The sequence below is a fragment of the Euprymna scolopes genome, chromosome 22 (genome assembly GCF_053919585.1).
Source record: "Euprymna scolopes isolate OS-2025 chromosome 22, ASM5391958v1, whole genome shotgun sequence".
Classification (NCBI taxonomy): Eukaryota; Metazoa; Mollusca; class Cephalopoda; order Sepiida; family Sepiolidae; genus Euprymna; species Euprymna scolopes.
The window spans coordinates 60,896,357-60,916,153 of record NC_136503.1 but is presented as its reverse complement, the minus strand read 5'-3'; positions in this window follow the sequence as shown (position 1 = coordinate 60,916,153).

Genomic DNA, 19,797 nt, shown 5'->3' with positions numbered 1-19,797 from the left:
CTGACGAGATGACCTCTGGTCCATTGATAATGGTTGGGATAGAACGCACACTTCTGTTAAGGATCCTATTTGTTATTTGCCAAAACTGGTGGGATCCAAGCCGCTGATCAGCTACCTTGGATTTAACAGACTGGGCATATAGCTCTCTTGCATTTTTTATTACTCTTTTACAGTGGTTGCAGGCAGACCTGAAAGCAGCTTTAGTCTCAGTGCATCTATTACGTTGGTAGCTTTGGAAAAAGTGATTTCTGTACGCGATAGCAGCAGCACATTCTGGGGAGAACCATGGCTGGCTGTTGGGTTTTTGTTGGAATTTTTTTAGATGGTAATAATTGGTCTATGCCTACAATTAACCATTCGGTCAGATCTGATACTATAGAGGACACTTCCTTTTTAAACATGGAGTGCAGAGGTAAATCAGATATGAATGTACGGAAGCTATCCCAGTCAGCCATAGAGTATCGGTATACAGTATGGTGGAGGGGTACGTCTGGGGACTTATTACATTTCGTTTTTATCTTTACTGATACGACGGAGTGATCGGAAGATCCCAGAGGAGAATGAACGGAACATGAACATAGCTCAGGGGACGTTGAGAGAAAAAGGTCTAAGAGGCTTGCATATTGACCGGGTGTATCGGGCACACTGGTGGGTTCGCAAACAATCTGAGTGAGTTCATAAGCAATGGCAAAATCATGACAAAACCTCCCCTCATCATCTGTCTTATTTGAATGGGTCAGCCATTCCACGTTATGGACGTTGAAGTCACCACAGATGTGGATGTTAGCCGAGGGATGTGAAGACAGTATGTGGTCTATTTTCTCAGATATGCTCTTAAAGATAGTAACTCCGCTGTTGTGGGGCCTATAGAGGGCAAATATAAATGCAGTGGTGTTAGCAAGTGCAACCCTGAAGCACATATAGGGTGAATTAGGATCTTCTCTAGAGATATCCCTTCCACACGGGAAGCCATCCTTAATGTAGGCACATATTCCATGCCCATGGCGATCTTGGGTGTCAGATTTGCTGTTAAATTGGAGTATCCGTAAATTATGAACTCATCTAGGGAAGTGGTCGGCCCTATTCCAGTTTCACATAGAAATAATATTCCGGTTTCGTCTCCTTTAATTGAGTTTCACCCTCTGAAAGGTTGGAACGTAGACCCCTGATGTTGGAGAAGGAGACCTGGTAGTACAGGTCTACGTTAGAAGATTGGGTTCGAGGTTTATTCGAGTTTTTATTCTGGAGATATTTCATGTTGAGGTTTTGGGATTTGTGGAATAGGTCGGCATACTTAATTAGAGCAGTACAGAAGGGGAAAGTAAGAGAGAAAAAGACAGGAAAATTTTTTTGTAGCACACGAAAAGGTAAAGCCGTAACAATTACCCACTAGTATGGCATCGAGAGGCCCCGCCAGAGACTTTGCATGGTCCAGATCCACTCACAAAATTGCAATACAGCAGTTCCAGTACTTTGCGCCTGCTGATAGGACAGCCTCCTTAGTGGTTAATCCAAGGTTCGGGTCCCTGACTATCAGGCGGATAACGTCAGCCCAGACAAAACGATTACCTCCAGCACCCTTACTAGTAACATGGCCACAAGGACAGACGGAGACAAAAAAGTTTCTGACATCTCAGACTACTGGTCCCCAAGTACTACCGACCTTTAAGCAAGTTTTTCTTCACCCTTTGTCAGAAAAATCACTCATTGAATGAGGACTGAATGACAAAATAGGAGAAGCGAGAGTTACTGGAGCTGCCGATAACACATCCACTGTATTATCTACTCTCCATTAAAAAAAAGGGGGAAGGAGGGGAATGGGGACAAGTTACTTATTTATATCGGTGCGAAGTTAACAATTCAGGACACTTTTGATGATAATCTCCCCTCCCATATTAATGAGTGGAAGTTTATCGTTATCTATCGAGTTGTAATCATAAGAGATTCATCTTATAATTAATTAAAATCTAATAATTAACTATTATCAATTTGTAAAGTCGGCTTAATATTAATTTACATTCGAGTTAAAATAATTATTCAAGGTTTTACTTTAGGAGGTTCGTTTTCATGAGTAATTGTTTCTTTGCACTATTATATTCCGAATGTACTTGAACATAAGGCTAACTATGTTAGATGGTTTGATTTGCCAGCATGAAGAAAGTATTTTCAATAGAGGCAAGCTTGCAGTAATAATATATATTAAGTATACTACTTAAATAAAGTCCTATGTTTATCTACTCTATTAGAGAATAATTTCCTGCATTTTTTCTTTTATAATTAGTTGCCGGAATTTTGTTTGTTTTTATCGTTTAGCTTTGTAGCAGGAGGGGGGACGGATAAGACAGAATACAGACAAAAAGACAGGAGAAATACAGAGAAAATACATAAATAAACACGAAAAACAAGTTTAAACACAATGTAACAGAAAACATTTAGCTTAGAAAAAAATACTTAACGTTTTTGCACTAGAGATTCCGTCTGCTGTCTTTTTGTCAACTGTTAGCTAGCATATGTCTTTCTAGAGCGACTGAAGATTTCTATTTCCGGATAACTTGGTCGAGTGCCTATCTATAGAATAAAAGTCGGTACGTTTGTATGTGTAAAATATCTAATTTACATTTTTTTTTGTTAAAAAAGTTCTAACTTTTTTTAATTTTATTTTGTAAAGTCCTAAGTTTATCTACTCTATTAGAGAATAATTTCCAGCATTCTTTCTTTTATCGTTAGTTGTCGGCATGTTGTTTGTTTTTATCGTTTAGCTTTGTAGCATAAGGGGGGGACGGATAAGACGGAATACAGACAAAAAGACAGGAGAAATACAGACAAAATACATAAATAAAACACGAAAAACAAGTTTAAAAACAATGTAACATAAAACATTTAGGATTAGTTTAGAAAAAATACTTAACGCTTTAGCACTAGAGATTCCGTCTGCTATCTTTTTGTCAACTGTTAGCTGGCATATGTCTTTCTAGAGCGACAGAAGATTTCTATTTCCGGATAACTTGGTCGAGTGCCTTTCTATAGAATAAAAGTCGTTACGTTTGTATGTGTAAAATATCTAACTGAACGACGTTGGTATGTGTAAAATATCTAACTGACCGACGTTTTATACTCTCGAGTTAAATATCCCTGACTAGAGAATTCTACATGCCAAGAAACATGCTTCTCTTATAATTATCCCCCACCCGAAGTGTTAGACTATGGAATTATTTCCCAGACTGTACTGAAATACAGATGTTAAAAGGTAGAGTGAACAAGCATCATGCTGCTTAAATCTTTACATAGTACTTAGGTAGAGTTATTCCTAAATAGTAAACACATTTACATCCAAGTTAAACTGTACATGTTTGATTGTGATGAAAAAGTAAAAGTCTATAAATAAACAATGGAGCAGATTAGACTGACTGTTAATTTTTAAGCCAGTGAATATCCAGCTCCCCCAAACAGAAATACTTGCCTATTAAGAAAGTTAGAATTACTAAATTTAGAATGATATCTCTATCAAAGACAATGTAGTTTAAATTGAAGTGTAGTATCTCAACATATACTACACTCTGCTCCAAGCCAAAATAGTAAAGAAAAGTTATGAAAAAATAATGATCGTTTGTGTTTCGTACAATTCCATATTTAATAATTTGTAAAAGAATATTTTAAGTGACAATACATTAATTTTTTTTAAATAGTTTTCTAAATATTACATTTACGAAAAACCCTCAGTTATCATTTGAAATGACGGATAATTCAAGTAAAATAAAAAATAATGTTTTGAGATGAAACAAAAATCGAAAATTTGAACAGACAAAAACACTATACAATATTAATGGACTTGGAGTCTACATTGGTATCAAAATACGGAGGCGGGGCAAGATCAGCAAAGGTACCTTCCTCCTGCAGGAAACGCTCCGGTCCACAACTCGCATGTCGCGAGATCAGAAGCACGGGCGTGTGGTTATAGAATTCTAACCCAGCCTCCCTACTCTCCTGACCTTGCACCTTCTGACTTTCACTTCTCCCCGCCATGAAGTTGTTTTTGAAAGGAAAGCGTTTCCCAGATGATGCAGCCTTGATTTCTGAAGTCACGTCGTGCTAGGAGGACCAACCTGGGGTGTTTTACAAAAACGGTCTCCAGAGCTGCATCAAACGATGGGAGAAATGCATAACTCTGAGTGGTTCCTATGTAGAGAAAGAGTGAGAACTGTGCCAAGTTTCGTTTCTCTACTGCAATGGGAAGTGGGTCAGGGGCATTACTTATTGCACGTCCGTCGTATATATATATATATATGCATGTATATATATATATAATATAGTCATACGTACGTGCTATTTAATTTAGTTGAATTCATATTTATGCTTTTTAAAAAATGTGTTATATATTTCTGATTTTGAACGTTGAACTTTAATTTCTTTTCAAATGTTTATTTAAATTTATGAAAAGGAAGGGTTGTAAAAAGATAGCTTCGAATTTGGGGGTATCAAAACCAAAGAAAAATATGATGAAAGTAAAAGTAAAATAGATAAACCCTGTAATTTATTATACCATACCTGTTCACACTGAAGCACTTATCACAATGTTCTGTGGATCTATATTAAAAAAGCCTAGTTAAACTTTGTGACATATCTCCATTTTATTGAGGTAAGGGGCGAACAAACACCCCATAATTTTATTATACCATATTTCTTCAAACTGAAACATAATTATCAAAGTATACTTACGCAAATTGATATGAAAAAAAAGCCTTTATTAAAGTGTGTGCCTATTTCCATTCTATGGAGGTTAGGCGCGAACGCAGACCCCACAATTTTATTATACCATCCCCATTTAAGTTAAAAAATACTTATCAAAGTATTATTATGTACATCTATATCAAAAACACTTGTAAACTTTTTTTTATTTTTAAATTTTTTATTTTCATACTTTGTGTACCAGGCGCGTACGCAGACCCCACAATTTTAATGAGTCATCATTATGCCAGATCAAACATACCATTCCTGCGTCTCGATACATCTTCTATTATAATATGTGATCAGTTTTCTATAATAATCAACCATACAGGAGCCTATTCGTGACCAGACACACACAGAGGCGTTCAGCTTTATATATATATATATGGGGTGTAGAGAAAGAGAGAGAGAGAGAGTGAGAGAGAGAAAGAGAGAAATAAAGAACGATAAGTTGATAGATACGTTAATATACGTTATTGTTCATTTGCGAAGCTCAAAGTGTAATTAATATAGTGTATTGTATAACATTTCTAAATGTTATATATTGCTTGGTTAGCTATTGTCTACGCCTGTGCGCAGGACGCGCTGGTTCTGAATTCATTTGTAAAAAACTTCCCTGCTATCTGTCTGAGGTGTGAAAGCTTGTTTATGCGTGTGCATATTGTTAAACCTTACTCGATAATTATAGCCACAACGTTTAAACGACTTTCTTTAAAACTAACAGCAATCATAAAACTTATGCGTCGGTAAAGCAGATTTCATGCAGGAATTATTATTTTAGTGTTCATCACATGTTCCTGAAAGACATACTGTTTCATTCTAGTAGTGAATATTGTTTTTGCCCGCAGAGGTCTGGGTATTTATTACTTTGCTTTAAATACTTCTGAGTGTGTAACCAAATTATATTTTTCTAATTAAAAAGTAGTATCTCATATCTATCTAGTTATAGCTGTATCTATCACTTGATCTATACATATATATGTTTAAAAAAAATAGAGGAGGAGAGCATAAATTCAAAAACAAAGAAATCATCTGGGAAACGCTTTCCTATCAAAAACAACTTCATGGCTGGGAAGAGGTGAAAGTCAGAGGGTGCAAGATAAGGAGAGTATGGAGAATGAGGTAGGATTTTATAACAAAACAAAATTTTGCATGTGCAATGAGTTATATGTCTACGGGTTATGTGGCAAAGTACAGCTCTGAACTAACTGTGGTTTCCGTTTTACAGGTGTTTATAATTGAGTCAGGTGTGAAATGGAGCCTGTTGAAAGTCGAGCAGTGATCCAGTTTTTGTATTGGAAAAGACGCTCTCCACAGGAAACATTTGATGAAATGAAAGAAACTTATGGTTACAATGCCCCATCATATTACCTTGTAAAACGCTAGCATCGTGAATTCAAACATATCCGGAAATTTGTGGAAACAGCTCCAAGACCTGGTCGCCCCCCTTCTGCCATTGATGAGGCATCTCTCCGTCAAGTTGAGGCTTCCATTTTGGAAGATCGGCGCATTACCATTCGCCAAATAGCCCAAGATGTCAAGATTAACACAGGGTCTGTGGAAATTATCATTCATGACCATTTGCATATGTATAAGGTGTCTGCCAGATGGATTCCCAGGTTGCTCACACCATTCCAGAAGCGAGAACGCGTCGAGTGCTCGAGGATGAATTTGGAGATGTGCCAAGAAGATAAGTCAAAGTTTTTCAAAATACTGATTACACAGGATAACATATAGGTCCATCACTATACACACATACAATTTCACTTTTATAGATACATAGGTTGTTTAGATGTACGCCCATCGAGGACAATCTGGATTCTTCTCTCATTTAAGAAGGATTTAATTATAAGCATTCGTCCAGTAATACCATAGGCTAGAAGACTATCGTGCCATACCCTGTCAAAAGCCTTAGATATATCTAGGGCTACTGCTCTCCCTTCCTCTGCCTTATCCAGTGCTTAGTATAAACGTTCATAAATAACACTTAGAATATCTGAAGTAGAATGGGTTTGTCTAAATCCATATTGAGTGTCAGACAGAAGTTTCTCAGCTGTAAGGTGGTGGAGTAGAGCTTGATTAATTATGAACTCAAATATTTTAGCGAAAGCAAGGCAGAGGCTAATTGGGTGATAATTTAATGGGTCAGTTCTTTCTCCAGAGTTTTTGTAAACTGGTACCACAGAAGCAGTTTTCTAGCATCTAGGAAAGCAAGATTGATTAAAGAGCTTAGAGAGAACAGTAACAACCTCAGCGGAGCATTTTTAATAGCACACTCGCGGTGAGATCAGGTCCAAATGCTTTTGAGGTGTCTAAGTTTTTTTTATGATATCATGTACTTGAGAAGGGGTGATTTTGAGATCATCTTTTGTTGTTTCTGTCTGCCGAGGAAAATCAGGGAGGGTATAATTTGCTGGGTCCAAGGTAGAGTTTAAGGCAAACTGACGGGCAAGCATGTTAGCTTTCTCATATGCTGTGCAAACAACCCAATGATTGTTGGATAGGGGTGGTATTGTTGGTTGCCCATTATTTACTATACTATTATAGATTTTCAAGAAACCACGTGTTCCTAATTTTTGGGCTTCAATGCGTTTCCTTGTGGTTTCAGTAAATTCACTCTTAACTGTCGCTACTTCTTTCTTACAATTACTTCTAGCTTCTATAAACTTTCGTCTGATTGTACAGGACTTATGCTGGATAAATATACGGTATGCTGGATAAATATACGGTATGCATGTTGCTTCTGAGCAACTGAAGCTGAGCAAAAAGAAGTAAACCATTGGGGAGAGTGGGGTTTGCTATAGAACTTCTGTGTAGGAACATGGGCTCCAATTGCTGTTTTAACCATTCAATAGTCTCATTTACGCACTGCTCTGCAGGAAGAGAAAAGATATTTCCCCATGGGACATCTCTGATGTGATCCCTAATGGAATCCCAGTCAGCTTTATTGTAGTAATTTGGCGTTTGGAGCAATAGCTCTTCAACTTGGGGTCAAGAGTTTAGAGTGATGTCTATCATTATCACAGCATGATCAGCATTCTCAAGTGGGCAATGAGGATTTGTTATACAATCCTCAGGAACTGTTGTCAGAAATAGATCCAGGAGTAAGGCTTGCTGGTCCTAACGATCTGGGAGATGGGTCGGGAATGTTATTATCTGTGTCAAGGAATAGGATATAGAAAAGTTATGGATGACACTACCAGCTGTGTCAGTGTATTTAAAAAAGCCAATCCAATTTCTGATGTTGGCGTTAAAGTCACCAAATACATTTATTTCAGCGCTAGTGTAAAGGAAGAATGTTACAACTATGCCGGCTAAGACATGATTGATCATAGTACAATCCTGGGTTGGTGGAGAGCGAAAAATAAAATACAGTTAGCTAACGTTATGTTTTAAAGTTTGTTTAAAGCATATGAAGGCCCGGTCACCTGATTTTAGTTTAGATTCCTTAGATATGGGGAGGGTGTTACGAATATAGACTCCAAGTCTGTGCAAGTGTCTGTCAGAGTTGTATGACAAAGTGGAAGATAACCAGACATGTTAAAGTGGTTAAATGCGATGGGGGGGTGCAAGCTAGTTTTACTTAGTGCTAATATACCCAGAGAGTTTGCTAAGAGAAATGATTATACATCATCTAAGTTAGCTCTAAGTCTATTGATATTTGCAAATGCAAACCTCAAGGAGGAGGGGGATTTTTTGAGTGTATGACTGGTTTTAACGGTTTTTTTTTGGATTGAGCTGTTATTTTATTTTATTTTGTAGTTTCAGATCTAGAGCGAGGTGCTAGGCAAAATGGACGGGCGTAGCCAGCACCATGCAACACAAGTAGATCATCAGATGGCTCCTCGTCTTCAAGAATATGGCCTCGGGAATGCCTACCAGAGATGAGTGCAGGACCCCTTTCCATGCGCGACATGGCAATTCAAACATCCCGATAATATACAACTTATGATTGAGCAGCCGCTCTAAGCGCTACCAAAGAGTTAGGGCTGCTCTACTGTCAGTCGGAAACAGCAACCAGCAACTGTCAAACCGGTACGCTCAAACCTGTCCGAGAGCAGTCAAATAATGTAAGCATATATAGTTAACAAGCACCCCCAAGATGCCCAGGTATAGCGGAAGGGAATGAGACAAATGTGGATGGCGGCATGCATTGCTCTAGTCAGAAAATAAAGCTAAGCATTGGACGTTCCTAATGAGTCCCTGCAGCCGCAATTCTGCTCCTGGCTAATAAGCAAAGAAGGAGTATGGAAGCCTGGCGATGGACAGGGCCTATCAACTCCTTAAGCAGTTTAGGTTTGTAAACCGTGATTTGATCACGTCACAAGCTCTACGGAAGTTGTCGTCAAGGTATGAGGAGGGCTCCCTCCCCTGTTTGATGCCAAGACATATGATGTCTGTGGCGCAGGTTTACAAATCGGAGTTTTCCTTCTAGAGGGATGACCTGACCAGACGTAAGAGTCCATCAGTACCAAAAGGGTTTTCTCCACGCCTGGTTTCAAAGCCAGGTATTCCTATGCCCCTGAAGTAATAGTTTGGATTAATAGAGTTAGTATCTGCTTTGAAGTTACACTCCTCAGAATAGGATTAAAATTGGAAGATGTGGTTATGTTTTGAAAGGAGGTATCTATGAGTATGAGGAAGCTGCTCGATCACCTGCATTCTTAAATACAGAGCATACTGATGGGGTTTTCCGGGGTGTTGGTAAACAGTTCTCCTATGGACAACGCTGAAACAGCCTTGTAAGTGGGGGAACTTGTTCTGGTTGAAGCTTTTTCAGCACTATAATTGGAATGTTATCAGGGCCAGTTGCTTTACTGGAATCAAAGTTTTTGATTAGCTTGGCAACATCACACACAGATATTTGTATGTCGTATAGTGTGTTTTTTGATGCAAGAGGAAATACTGGGGATTGGCCGCCTTGATATAATTAGTTGCAAAGTTCTTGGCAAAAAGCCTGGCTTTGTCTGATGCTGACGAGATTACCTCAGATGAGATTGATGATGGTTGGGATTGAGTACATGCTTCTGGTCAGGATCCTGTTTGCTATTTGCCAAAACTGGTGGGAACCAAGCCACTGCTCAGCTACTTTTGACTTAACAAACTGAGCATACAACCCTCTCGCATTCTTTATTACTCTTTTACGGTGGTTGCTGGTAATCCTTGAATCGGCTTCAGTCTCAGCACAGCTTCCTGTTTTTCTTTGATCCTCTTTCCATAAAGGCAATAATATCTTTTAAAAAATGTCTTCTCTGTATAAGATGTGTCTTTACTCCCCTCTTCTGGTGAGAAGCGTTTGGATTCGAAATGTCGTGGCTTAAAGAGGGTTCCTTATCCCGAATTATTGTAGTCCCTTTTGAACTGATAGCATAATAACATTTAATTGTTATTTTTTTTATCCTTTTGTTAACTTATTCTATAAAATTAGTTTGTATTTTTAAATGTATTTATAATGTATTTTTAACCAGATTTCCAAACTTCCATCTTATCTTATCTGAATTGATTTTTACTGGCTGGTCTATTTCCTTTGTTATACAATAAAATACGATAATCAAATTTTATTATGGAGACTTTAAAGATATTAAAAAAAAAAACTTTTAATCTATTTAAAATTTTAACCAACCCTTAATCTGCCTTTAAAATATACTTAAAATGAAATTTATTTTATTGTATTATTTTATTCCATTTCAGTGCTATTTACATGCTTGAAACTCTATTTTCTCAGATTTTTCTCGTATGCCGTCTTGTTTGTAATATATTTATAATAGTTAGCAGTATATGTAGATACACAATAGAAAAATTAGAAATATGCATCTCTTTTCTAGCATTCATCACCTTTGATAAATGAGTTTGTAAGTTTCAAATAATTAATACAGAAATCGAAAATTATACCGTTCACTTAAATAAAAGAAGGAAAGTATTAAAATCAAAGCACATATTTGGCTCTTAAGGCAGATCATTCGTTCCTCCCTCCTACTGCTCTCAAATAAACGCTAATATTTGCACCCCCATTCATTCCACGTGGAGACACTGGTCTTTTAGCTAGATCAGCATGGGTCGCTTGAAGAACACCAAGTTAAGTGCATCTATCTATCCACGTGGTGTGTAACCGCTTTATGTAGATCTAGTCCCACCATTTATTTTGCTTTTTTTGCTTTATATTATATTCCCTTACATATTAAAATAATTATCATTAATATCTTATTTATTTTAAAACAAATAAGTTGCTAGAACAGATTGATTCTCTCACAGTACTGGAAAGATACAATTTCTTGTAAATATAAGAGGCGAATCTATCTCTTATCCTACGCTTATCTATGTAAAATAGAGAAAAACTTTAAAGTAAGATACTCAATATCTTCATTCATGCGGGGCCACAAAAATACTTGGTGTAAAAAACCAGGCGCAGAGGTTACTCCTCCCGGTGTGACGGACCCGTAGATCTTGTTAGATCATCCATCTAACGAAGAAAAACTGATAATAAAACTGGTGGAGGGAGGCCTCCTCGGTAATTTGTCGACAACCTTCCTGGAGTTGGTGACTCGAAAAAATTCCTGGTATGTAAACCTAACTAGCTTAAGGAGTAAATAAGCTCTGCCTATCGTCGGCTTTCACACTTTTTCTTTGTCTATTAGCCAGACCAGAGGTACAATATAAGGGAGTCACCAGAGCCACTTTGTGCTTGCCCTTGTTTTCTGACTAGGACATTGAACGCCGTTCCCCTATTCCCTATTTTAAATTTCATTCTCTCAGAAACAGAGAAAATTGGGTTTGCTTGCATGCCACTTGTGCTCACATGACTTATTTGGGCCGGACTTGTGTGAGGGGTTGAGGGTAATTGACTAACATTTTGTCTGGCTGCTGTTTCCGACTGATAGTACAGGAACCCTAACTCTTTGGTAATGCTTAGACCGACTACTCTGTCATCAGTTGTATAATATCAGGTTAGTTGTAGTGCCATGTTGCGCATAGAAAGGGACCCTGCTTCTATATCTGGTGGGCTTTCACGAGACCACAACTTCTAGACAAAGTTTAGCTAATGGGCCATTGTGTGTATACTTGATGTCAAAACCGTCCAACTTTACTCAACCCTTTTCCCCTAACCTAACATTAAACAAAAACGTAAGGAAATGACAGCCCAAACAAATATCACGATAAAACCAGACAACCACGCAAACAAAACTAATTCGTCTCTGCCCTTGAGGCTCCCTTTCACAAATATCCCTCGGCTTAGATGATGTAGAGTCTTACTTTTTAGTAAACTCCGCGGATATCTTAGCATTAAGTGAAACAAACTTACACTCTTCAACCCCCTCTAACTATTTTAACATGGCAGGATACCCGCTCTTTGCTGTAAGGACTCGGATGGATATATCCAGGGGTTTGGAGTTTATATCTGTAGCCCCCTTTCTTAAACTAGATAGAAAAATCTTGAATCAGATGACCTGGCTTTTATGTGCTTTCGACTAACATTTCATCACTGCGTTAGTTACTTATATTTTCTCTGCTGTTTTTCCTCACGTCAGGATTGTACCCTAATCAATCATATCTTTGATAGTATATATGCAGCACTCTCCTTGGATAGTAACACCAAAATACATGTGCTTGATGACTTTAATGTCCACCATAAAATTGGTTTGGTTTCTCAGGTTACACAGATGCAGCTGGACGCTTTACTTATAGCTTGTCTATAGCCCATTCCCTCACACAGACAGTAATGTTTCCAACTTGCCTACCAGATCGCGAACTTCAGCAGGTTTCACTTCCAGACCTATTCCTTAACTACAGTATCCGAGGCTTATGTGACTAATGCCCGCAATCCACTTGGAAATACAGACCACCTAGTGGTATCAGTTGGCATCACACTTAAATCCCAACCTCCAGGTGAGGAATCATTGCTAAAAACAACAAGGTTCTACAACACACCTGACTGGGAAACCATTAGAGAATACATCCAAGATGCTCCATGGACCAATATTTTCTCGCTTTCTGCTGAACAGTGTGCCAATGAGAAAACTGAATGGTGCAAAGCGGGCATTGAAGCACATGTTCCGACACGAAAATATTATAGCAAGCGCTACTCACCTCCATGGTTGACTACAGATTCTGCAGCTGCCATTGCACAAGGACAACATGCATTCCGCCGGTTTGTACATCATAAGTCAAATAAAAATAGGCAAAAATTCATAGATGCTAGAAATCATTGTAAGAGTAAAATAGCAACAACCAAAAGAAAGCATGCTGAAATAATCAGGGAACGCATAGAATCGAAAAAGATAAGAACTTATTTCTGAAAAATCTAAAATAATGAAGTGAATAAAGGGCGATCAGTAATTCCGTCACTGACCAACAACCAGGAGGTTGCATGCAATGAAGAAGCCGGAACTACTTGCCCAGCGATTCGCCTCCAACTCCACCTTAGAGCCAACAAACAACTCTCTCCCAAATGTCCCTATGCAGACTGAAGCCACATAAGATGATGTAAAAATCACCCCTTCTCATGTCCGTAATATCATAAAAAGTTAGACACCTGGACGGCCTAATCTCATCCCTGCTATACTAATTAAGAAATGTGCATCTGAGCTAGCCCCATACTTTCCAAGCTCTACAATAAATGCCTTGCTGAATATTGCTTCCCTAATAGCTGGAAGATGACCTCTCAATTATCGTCCCATTGGTCTCTTCCCCTCTTCGCTAAAATCTTTGAGATCTTAATTAATCAAGCACTATTTCTCCACCTCGCAAAAGCAAACCTTCTCTCTGACAAACATTATGGATTCAGGCAAAGTCGTTCTACTGCGGATATTTTAACATTCATCTCTGAACGCATATTCCACGTACTGCATAAGGCGGGCGAAGCTATAGCTGTAGTCCTTGATATATCCAAAGCCTTTGACAATGTCTACCTTCAAACTTTTCAATTTAACATTTGCAGGCAATATAAACTGGAACAAATACATAAAAGGCATTGCAAAGACTGCTGCAAAGAAGGTGAGTTTCCTCTATCGAGCTAGAAGACTATTCACACCTGAGAGTATTCTGTACCTCTACAAGGCCACAATTCGCCCATGCATAGAGTATCCGCTTAGCAATAACATCTCACTCCTTCACTGTTGAGATCCCTAGATGCCAGAAAGGTTTCTATTCTAAGAGTTTCTTCCCTCGAGCAGCTAGACTTTGGAATTCCCTTCTTGCTACCTGATTCCCTGGTCGTACTGATATGCAGAAGTTAAAATGTTACATAGACCAACATCTTTTTAATCTTTCCTAGACATAGTCCCTTTTACGTCCAAGAGGTAATATGCCTTGTTAGGAGTAGACGGGAGTAAAAAAAAATGAAGCTGGTATAGTGTATATGCGAGTATACTTATCATACAAGTTAATGTTAAACGTAAAAATTGATATAGATGAAAATTAATTATAAAATGCATGCTGAAGAGATGTGGTAGGCTCGTAAATGGATCAGCAGAATAGATGAATAGATTTCCATATAGGAGTAAAGGAGTCGGAGTCGAAGTCGGGAGTCGGAGTCGGAGTCAGAATCGGGAGTCGGGAGTCGGAGTCGGGAATCGGAGTCGGAGTCGGAGATATCAAAGGAGTCGGAGTCAGCATTCTAGGAATTCTAGGAGTCGGAGTCGGACTTTTACTATCCGACTCCGCAACCCTGCTTAAAACTCTTTTACACAGTTTGATAAAATTGAGGTGTAAACCAAATAATTGTTGTAATTTCTAATATCTTAGGTCTAATTATTAGCTAATAATAGTTAAATATATTAAAGTATTATGCATTATTTTTGTATTACTTGGATTCTGGGGATTTCAGTTCACATCCTAAGTTTAATTTTCACGTTTCAATCGACGTAATCCCCGATATTTTATAGATGTATCATGTAAAGCTCGGGGATTTGTCAGTCGAACTCGAGAATCTACCGAAAATTTCGAGTGGAACACTTTTATTTATTTCACAAGAGTAGCATACTCCTTTTCCGTCAGCTATGACTACATAGACGTCCCAAATAATTTGCAATTGTATTTCATGGTCACCCACACTAAAGATTGAACCTTAAACCTTCAAGAGAATATCACTTTTGATTAGAATTTTTCTAAGTACTCTAACAACTGCACCATGAATTTTTCCCGATCCGATATACTAACCAATTTCGTACTAAATCCCCGATTCCGATACAATTACCGATCCCGATACTGATTCTGATTCTTTATAAGTCTTTAAATATTAAACTATAGAGTTGCACTTTCCCCCGATTTCTCTAAGAAAAAAAATGTAAAATATGCGGATATTTTCCTAAACGTAAAATTACACTCGTGGAAGATGATTTATAGATTTTAACTTTACTGGTAGATTAAAATCAATAAATATTTATTATTTTATTATTGTTACCAGCGATTAAAGATTTTGATTTAAACTAAATCGAATGAAAAAAGAAGTTAAAAGAATCGTTTTTACATCGGAAAATAGGCACCAATTTCTTCGATTCCGATACCGAAACCCCCTAAATTTGTTGATTTTAGCGATGCCCGATTTTGATTTCGTTTAATCGTCCCAAAACTTATATATATATATATATATATATATATATATATATATATATATATATATATATATATATATATTAATATATATATATATATATATATATATATATATATATATATATATATATAAAGCGTTCTTACATAACAAATTGTAAAATAATCAACATCATGAAACTTGGAGAACAGATTATGTCATGTATTTGTGATATGCTCTGTAATTACATTGAGCTTCATTAATTCAGGATTAGTAAGAATAAAATGCGAAATATAATTGAAAAATACATATTTTTACAGAAATTCATATATATATATATATTAAAATTATTTTAGTGTCTATCTAGTTTATTATGTAACTAGATACCTATTTACTTTTCTATGGCAGTTAAACCCTATGCATTTTTCACAATCTCGCAATACGTATATGTATATCTAATTCAAATCTCTAAGTCGCCTACGCTTTTCTCTTTATCGCTCTTCCTCTCTAAGTCTCATTTATTCGCTCATTCAACTTACAATAAAATAATCACGACGGGCATCAATGTATTATTATCACACTTTTTCCTATCAAATTTCAGCGCCTCTCACGCGCTATCGTGGTAGTGAATTCGTTCAGATAAGCGAATTACATTTTCATCACGGACACATCAGAAGACATACATAGGCATTGCAATCAAAGTGTAAAGTACATGGAACCAATACAATAATATTCATTGTGTGTTTCAATGATTTTCCTGTCTACTTAATAGCGACGATGACTTTCAAATTGTAATCGGACTCTATTTGTGATTTCCAAAGATCAAATCGACCAGGGACGAAATGGCAATTTTCTTCAAAGTACGAAGCCTAATAAAAGAGTATTCATACTGAATCTGTGCGCCCAATAATAAATGATACCGCTAACACATATCGAAGCTTTAATGCGTTGCACATTATGAAACGTTAAGAAAAAGTGTCCAGATGTATGTGTTATGTAATGATGACTATCATTCGGATGAGAAAATGAACAATATAGTCGTTGCAACGGTTGAGGGCTCCTAGGTAAAAAGATGACCCCTAACGGGTAACCGGAAGTTAGGGAGTTGGATTCATTTACGAAAAGGGAAATTTTAGCCTTTTTTTCCAAACCGTGAATTTAGCTGCCACAAAGCACAATGGACTGCGGTAAATGGAGAAGATGAACCTAGATACCGTTTCTGCACCCCATTTCTCTTTTTCTTTTGGAACACCGAGGAACGGTTTGATTTATCTCTCTTCTATAGTGTTACGTTAAATTTTCTTCTAGTTCTGATTTCGATAATTGTATAGTTAAAAAAAAATCATAGTTAATAAATCAGTCATGTAAATGCAGATGCATGCATCCATGTGTACTAATAGAAACTACGATGATAACGGGAACACCAGCTGCATTGTGTATTATAAAATCTACACACTTTAGACGACATGTCTATCAAAAATATGCAGCATTTCCCTGTAAAAATAACATGGAGGAAATGGTTAGCTTTCCTCAAAATAATTTTTTTAGTGGTAATGATGGTGGAAAATTATAAATGATAATGATAACAGCACCGATATGATTGCCACAGAGAGTATTTTTATAGATTAAATCCTATCATAAGAATGAACAGACTATTCGAAAACTACAAACATAATAATATTTCAACATAAAATCACACGGTATTGTTATCTACATATTAATATGGTCAAGCAGATTGCAAGATTTATCATCGATATAGACCGTCCTATAAATAAATCGTTACATCTGAATAAGTATATTTTATAAGTAATACCAAAATTTACATTTCAAAATAGTTAAATGTTATCTTATTAAAGTTGGAGGGATCGATTTGTCGATTTCAAAGTGTCAAAAGAGATGTTAGTGATAAAGTGCGTTCTGGACTTTTAAAGCCAGGGGATCGCTCATCGCTGGAGTGAGAATCGTATTGTCTGTGTAAGAAAATTATATACTGAACACAAAAGGTCAATCATTTCAATGTTATCACTCCAGTCTTTGTAGCTCTTCAACATTTTAGTTTTTGAATCAAAACTAGAAAGCTTAATTTTGGGAAAGACTTTCGTTAAGTCGAGAATACAAGCACTCTAGTGGTTTGGGCGTTGCTCTTTAAGAAGAATCATATTGAGGATTTTTGAATGATACGTGCAATACATTTCAAATAGATGGTTATTTTATCAGATATGATTTAAGGCGTTGGTAGGGTTGAATGATAATGAACTTCTGGAGGTTCATATAGGATAAAAATAACAACGTGCGAAAGAATACGCAGAAGTTGTCGTTGGGGCCATATGAAAACGGGAGAAATCATGAGACCTGCTGAAAATGAACAGTTCTGGGAAATTATTTTCAATAAAATTATTAGAATACTAACACGACACTTTCATTAAAATTTCTACCAAGATTTGCATTAACAGCACCATAATGGTCAGAGATACGACAAACTGCTTATCAAAAGTATCAAAAATATTATTAGGAAATTAGATATGAGAAGGAAACTTACACTTAATTTGCTAATATAAAAAGAAGGTATTTTCAGCAATTGCGCATAACTTTTAATGTGTTTTTTGGTATGTGGGGCTTATGGAATTCGCGATACTTATAAAATACGATTACAGTTTCAATTCATGAAAATAACAGCATGAACAAAAATGTTGGTATAACGAATCAAACTGATTTTTAGATTTAAATATTATAGTTTTTGTTACCCATGAAAGATATTCGTAACTTGGTGAATATATATATATATATATATATATATATATATATATATATATATATATTCACCAAGTTACGTGTGTGTGTATATATATATCATCTGTTATCTATGCTACATCTTGTTTGTGTGCATACGTGCACTTATGTTTGGGTGACCGAATCCATGTATGCGTATGTGCTTGGATTAGAAAAGAAAGGGAACTTCAACCAATATATACATAAGGTGGGATATATGAATATGTATGTGTATGTGTGATTGTGAGTGCATGTGCCCATATATATATATATGGGTGGATGAATGTATACGCATCCGTATGTGTGTGTGTATATATATTACATATGTATGCACATGTGAGTGGGTAAATATGTTCGTATGGATATGGATATACACGTATGTGTAGCCCCTACATATGTCTGTGTGTGTGCATGTGTGTGTGTGTGTATGTGTATGTGCCTACATAGTATGTGGATGTTTGTGAGTGTATATGCACATACATATATGTGTGTGTATATATGTGTGTATGTGCGTGTATATGTGTGTATATATATATATCTTCTCCTACCTATTCTCCATCTTACTTGTGTGTGTAGGGGTGCGTGTACTTATGTCTGAATGATTAAGCGCATATATACATGCGTGTTTTGGTTGGAAAAAAAAAGAAGGTAAATATATATATATATATATATATATATATATATATAAATAAAAAAATAAAAAAATAAAAATAATTGACCTGTTAGTGGTGGATGTGTGTGAGTACGTGTGTGAGTGTGTAGGTGGGTATGTATATATGTATGCTCCTACATATATTTCTATGTATGTGCGTGTGTGTATGTGTGTGTGTCTGTGTGCGTGTGCGTATGCATGTGTACATGTACATGAATATATATGTATGCGTGTGTGATTGTGTGTGAGTGTATGCTATACATGGGGAAAGAAAGTCTTTAAGAAGAACCCTAAAAAAGCCATAAAAACCTTCACCAAATAAACCCTTCTTTGAATCTAACTTTGACCGGACACTTTGAACACTTACAGTTGGAGTCAGAATGTCTGAGACCACACATCGCTCTGAAAAACACATTTAGTATCAGCGGAGGAAAAATAACTCTACAGACTCCTATTTTAAAGAAAAACTTTTTACGAAAACATCTGAAGAGAGCACACCCTAAGCTCGAAACGCGTTATAAAAATATTTTAAAATAAAAATAGGATGAAAACCTTAAAAAAACCCACAATTGTTGATGGCTACACTCTTTTAAATATATAAATATATATATATATATATATATATATATATATATATATAATTATGAATATTAAAGAGTTAATATTTACAAGTAAAATAAACTCAGCTAGTAAAATAAACTCAGTTTATTCTTACATATATATATATATATATATATATATATATATATATATATATATATATATATATATACTAGCAGGAATCGCGTACCACGGTTTCACGGTGGAAGTATGCCTACCGCCCTTCCTGTAAAAAAGCAATTAAATTACGATTGTTAGTGGGAGCCACTGCCGGCCCAGTATAATAGTGGACACTAGCGCACGTGTCCAAAATGAATGTACCTTAGCGAAATACCGACGTATTCCATATATATATATATATATATATATATATATATATATATATATATATATATATATATATATATATATATATATATATTGAAGAGTTTAGCTTGGAAATAATCGAGTATATTTTCTAATGATTTATTCCGATAAAAACTTACGGAATATTATTTAGCAAAATATTTAGCGTAAATATAAT